Here is a 6000-nt window from a genome sequence, read left to right on the forward strand (position 1 = left end):
TCTATTTGTATTAGTTTTGTACATCCAAGTGATACCCATCAATCCACAGCCTTTGTTAGGATAGTGGACTGTGGATGGAATAATGTGTTCTCATACATTTTCCTTTGAATAACTGGGACATTGCTGGATGCACTGAGGAAATGAAGGCTTGAATCAGAAACATCAGTACCTGTCTCAAGGCTATATCAGTTCTCTCAATACTCTTTATCCTTTCAGGTAGCCCATCTCATTATGTTTCGAGAAACATGAGGACATTTCACTCCATTTTTATCTAACCATTTTCACAATCATGGGATGTTAATGTTACGAAGGGTATTCAAATAAACAATGTGATCAATCTTCATGAAATGCAGTGATGCTGCAACCCCAACCCTACTGCATCAGAGCACAACCAACACCACAACAAAACCCAGAGTTCTTCCAGACTGAAAGATAAAAATCGGTATATTCACAAATAGAATTAGAATACAAATGGAGAATATTAGCAAATCAAAGTTGCAATAAGCTACAGGTGAATCCCCACCCTGGGACTGGGCAAGCAAATCTCCTGACCAACTGCAACAGCGCTGTCTTTATGCAACATTATAAAGTCTGCCTTACAGTAAAAACCAACAATAAATTCAAATTGTATATGATAACCTGTTCATGTATCAATTTATCGATTGATCTTTCTACGGAGTCAGAATTGTAATCAGTAGTGATAATAGAGTAATGAGTCAAGAGGGAATGCTTCAAAGACATCAGATTATGCTGCAGTATGTTTTCCATAAGTACACTGATATTCCCACAGCAGTTATGTAATGAGTAACCTCTGTAAAATCATCATGCAGAACTTACTGTACACCCAGTCAGCCCAACAAGTATTTATTTACTTTAAAAAAAAACTACAATAATCTCTGAGTTCAGCCAAGTTGAGTGCTGTTTATTTTTAGTAAAAGCAAGAGAATATGGAATGTTGTTTACCTTCATCCCTGAGATTGGAAGACCCCTGCACGGCATTCACTTTGTATTGGAGGGTCCTCCCGGTCCAGCAGAATGATGCAGAGAGAGCGAGAGAGGTGAAAGGGAGGGAGGAAGGAGTGTGGAGTTTTAGAGCAGCGGAGTTTCTTGATGCAGTCTGGGCACTAGCTGAATGCTAATCAGATAGTGGAGGCCTTTCCCCATGAGTGGAGGAGTGCAGAGCAGACCCCCTCCATATATATCCCTGTAACACCCACTCACAACCAGAATCCTGCCCAGTCAGCACTATCCACTGGCTGGATCAGACCATAGACCTACTGCCAGCCTGCATCTAACTCTTGACTGACTGCTCATACTGTAACAAGGGTTGTATGTACCTGAATGGCAGGTAGAGCCAGGTATCCTACAGGAAAAGTACACTCTCTATGGGAACAAACATAATCAAATTAAGAACGGCACACTTATATTTTCAACAAAAAAATGCATTTATATTATATACTGTATTTGTTGTATCACCGCCTCCAGAAACCCAGGGTCTCTGATTGCATGCAGTTCACAGCTAAATAATGTATCAATATCAACGTGACATTACACACTGGCTGCTGCAGGGTTAGGCTGGCGTCTGTCATACATTATTGCAGAGTACAGCTAGCAGCAGTCATCCTTCATATTGTATGCAGCGTGGATGGGCATTCCACATCACACACCAGCACCACCACCAGCACCACCACCACCACCACCACAACCACCATGCTAAAGAATTTATATATCAAATCAAATTCAAATTTTATTGGTCACATACACGTTAGCAGATATTATTGCGGGTTTAGCGAAATGCTTTTGAGTGCTTTTGAAGTGACAGAAGTGACAGATTGCCAAGGAATCTGTAGCCTTTCTCCGCTGCGCTGTATCAGCACAATGGACAGCGCCCTACACACGAAAGCAAGGCCATTTTGGTAATGAATATAGGCTACAAGATAGACTGTTTGTAATAGGTGAATTACCCTATGTGAATGCAGCCATACACACTGCTGTCTTACCAAAGTAATGCAATTTAAATGTTGAAAGTAGTAGCCTATTTGTTCATGCATGCAAACAAAAACACTGAATAGCAGTTTGGCTTAGAATACCGACAACTGCAAATGCAAACGAATGAATGTAAACAGAACAAAACAGAGGTACCAAGTAGGCCTAGAAAACAAAATATCAGATCAATAAAGGCATGACACAATTTATATTTTACATTAATAGTAAACCAACATGGTAAACAAAAGGTGAATGGAGATCCAAATAAACAAAACATACCCTACAGCCTACTACAGTGAGATGCAGCCATCCACAGCTGTCCTGTCAAATAAATAGACCTATAGGTCGCTTCAAACATGGAAATCATGAGTTGTAATACGACACGATACACTTCTGTGGATCAAATTCAACCCACATAATCAATTAAGCAAAACCAGCCTACCATAAACACATTTCCAATTCGTACAATTCCATTTATAACCACGAAAACCAGTAGGCTACCAAGAAAGTCTATTATAGGTATCTATTTCTATGGTGAAACATACTGATATGTAGCTATACGCAGGGGCGTCATTTGGGTTCTTGCATTGAAATTAGCAAATTTTCCCCTAACATCGGACTGGGCTACGAATTGAAAAGTTGACAGGTCCGTTTAAAAAATATATACATTTTACTGGACGGCTAGTCAACTATCTAGTAAACACTTCGCATACGAGGTCGGTGTCTCTTTTTGAACAAAATGAAACGGATATATATATTGTAATTGACCAAAATAGTAAGGTGGCCAATAACTGGGGACAATATGCCGATAATACAGGATGTATTTCTTTGCTAAACCACTTATCAAAAAGCTGATAGTAGTAGTATTTCCACTGAAATGTCAAACATGCTAATTGTAACCCATTAGCTAACTTTTTTACGACACAAATAATCACAAAACATTGATGGCTTGATCACAAAATAACAAAATAACAAAATAACATTTATATTTTTTAAATGCTGTTGAATATGCTGATAATACGGATTGTTACGTTATATTGAATTCTGCTTACAGTTGAAGTCGGAAGTTTACATACACCTTAATCAAATATATTTATACTCAGTTTTTCACACAATTCCTGACATTTAATCCTAGTAAAAATTCCCTGTTTTAGGTCAGTTAGGATCACTACTTTATTGTAAGAATGTGAAATTTCAGAATAATGGTAGAGAGAATGATTTATTTCAGCTTTTATTTCTTTCATCACATTCCTAGTGGGTCAGAAGTTTACATACACTCAATTAGTATTTGTTAGCATTTCCTTTAATTGTTTAACTTGGGTCAAACGTTGTGGGTAGCCTTCCACAAGCTTCCCACAATACATTGGGTGAATGTTGTCTCATTCCTCCTGACAGAGCTGGTATAACTGAGTCAGGTTTGTAGGCCTCCTTGCCACAATTGCTCTATAGCATTGAAGTCAGGGATTTGTGATGGCCACTCCAATACCTTGACTTTGTTGTCCTTAAAAACTTCTTATGGATCAAATCCCTTTGGCGGGATCGATTTGACAACATCCAGTGAAATGGCAGAGCGCCAAATTCAAATTAAATTACTATAAATATGAAACGTTCATGAAATCACACATGCAATATACCAAGTTAAAGCTACACTTGTTGTTAATCCAGCCAACGTGTCAGATTTCAAAAAGGCTTTACGGTGAAAGCAAACCATGCTATTATCTGAGGACAGCACCCCATCAAACAAAGACAGACAATCATAATTCAACCCGCCAGGCGCGACACAAAACTCAGAAATAAAGACATAATTCATGCCTTACCTTTGAAGAGTTTCTTCTGATGGCACTCCAATATGTCCCATAAACATCACAAATGGTCCTTTTGTTCGATTAATTCCGTTGTTATATATCCAAAATGTCCATTTATTTGGCGCTTTTGATCCAGAAAAACACCGGTTCCAACTGGCGCAACATGACTACAAAAAATCATACCTGTAATCTTTGTCCAAACATTTCAAACAACTTTCATAATACAACTTTAGATATTTTTTAATGAAAATAATCGATACAAATTTAAGACGGCATAAACTGCGTTCAATACCGGAGGAAAACAAAGTGGAGCGTGCTTTTCAGGTCACTTGCCTCTATCAAACAGTACACTTCACTCGATCCTCATTCTGGACAGCCCTACTTCTTCATTACACAAAGGAAAAACATCAAGCAATTTCTAACGACTGTTGACATCCAGTGGAAGCGATAGAAACTACAAGCAACTGCCTTAGAATTCTAGATTCCCAATGACAACCCATTGAAAAGAGAGTTACCTCCAAAATAAAAATCCTGGATGGTTTGTCCTCTGGGTTTCGCCTGCCAAATAAGTTATGTTATACTCAAAGACATCCTTCAATTTAAAAAAACAACTTTAGTGTGTTTTCTATCGAAATCTACTAATAATATGCATATCCTAGCTTCTGGGCCTGAGTAGCAGGCAGTTTACTTTGGGCACGCTATTCATCCAGATGTGAAAATACCACCCCCTAGCCTTAAGAAGTTTTAAGCCATTTTGCCACAACTTTGGAAGTATGCTTGGGATCATTGTCCATTTGGAAGACCCATTTGTGACCAAGCTTTAACTTCCTGACTGATGTCTTGAGATGTTGCTTCAATATATCCACATAATTTTACTGCCTCATGATGCCATCTATTTTGTGAAGTGCACCAGCCCCTCCTGCAGCAAAGCACCCCCACAGCATGATGCTGCCACCCCCGAGCTTCACGGTTGGAATGGTGTTCTTCGGATTGCAAGCCTCCCCCATTTTCCTCCAAACATAATGATGGCCATTATTGCCAAACAGTTCTATTTTTCTTTCATCAGACCAGAGGACATTTCTCCAAAAAGTACAATCTTTGTCCCCATGTGCAGTTGCAAACCGTAGTCTGTTTTTTTTATGGCAGTTTTGGAGCAGTGGCTTCTTCCTTGCTGAGCGGCCTTTCAGGTATGTCGATATAGGACTCGTTTTACTGTGGATATAGATACTTTTGTACCTGTTGCCTCCAGCATCTTCACAAGGTACTTTGCTGTTGTTCTGGGATTGATTTGCACTTTTCCCACCAAAGTACGTTATTTTCTAGGAGTCAGAATGTGTCTCCTTCCTGAGCAGTAATGACGGCTGCGTGGTCCCATGGCGTTTATACTTGCGTGCTATTGATTGTACAGATGAACGTGGTATCTTCAGGCATTTGGAAATTGCTCCCAAGGATGAACCAGACAAATGGAGGTCTACAATTTTTTTTCTGAGGTCTTGGCTGATTTCTTTTGATTTTCCCATGATGTCAAGCAAAGATGCACTGAGTTTGAAGGTAGGCCTTGAAAGGTACAGGCACATCTCCAATTGACTCAAATCATGTCTATTAGCCTATCAGAAACTTCTAATAGATTATTTTCTGGAATTTTCCAAGCTGTTTAAATGCACAGTCAACATAGTGTATGTAAACTTCTGACCCACTGGAATTGTAATACAGTGAATTATAAGTGAAATAATCTGTCTGTAAACAACTTCAACTGCATATCATGCTATACCAAAATAAACAGAAAAGTTCAAATGCCTAGATCATTGAGTGCTTTTGCGCAAGAAGGAACAGGTTGGCGCGACATCTCCGCTGCGCTCTACCAGCACCATTGACACACACTAAAGCAATGCTGTTGAAAACCAAGGCTGTCTAATGAAGTCCTTTTACCATTCCATACCCTATGTTTTTGCTGAAAACACCAAGATTTTGATTTAAAAAACAACCAGCTAGATTGACCTTTACAGAAGAGTTGCAGCCTCCTTGAAGCTCTGTAGAACTTCCCGAGTAATCAATCATTCCATTGTTCTTTTTAAGATCCCCCTCAAATGCCAATTGTATTAGTTGAGCTTTCCTCAGGTGTAGCATACTCCTTCTGTGCTGACTGAATACGTTTGTCAAAGTGAAAAACGAGTTCTTGGATGTAGCTGTGGACGCACCAAAAGTCAAT

The 6000-nt window shown here is 39.2% G+C and overlaps 1 protein-coding gene across 1 annotated transcript in view; it reads right to left on the reverse strand.

The window, feature by feature from the left end:
- The window catches only part of LOC112252248 (synaptic vesicle glycoprotein 2B), a 44646-nt gene extending 43483 nt beyond the window's left edge, over positions 1–1163 (reverse strand). The window contains exon 1 of the mRNA XM_024423321.2: positions 964–1163. The gene's annotated coding sequence lies outside the window, so the exon portion shown is untranslated. The remainder of the gene's footprint in view (positions 1–963) is intronic.
- Between the last annotated feature and the right edge of the window lie 4837 nt (positions 1164–6000).

Source organism: Oncorhynchus tshawytscha, linkage group LG06 (genome assembly GCF_018296145.1).
Source record: "Oncorhynchus tshawytscha isolate Ot180627B linkage group LG06, Otsh_v2.0, whole genome shotgun sequence".
Taxonomy (NCBI): domain Eukaryota; kingdom Metazoa; phylum Chordata; class Actinopteri; order Salmoniformes; family Salmonidae; genus Oncorhynchus; species Oncorhynchus tshawytscha.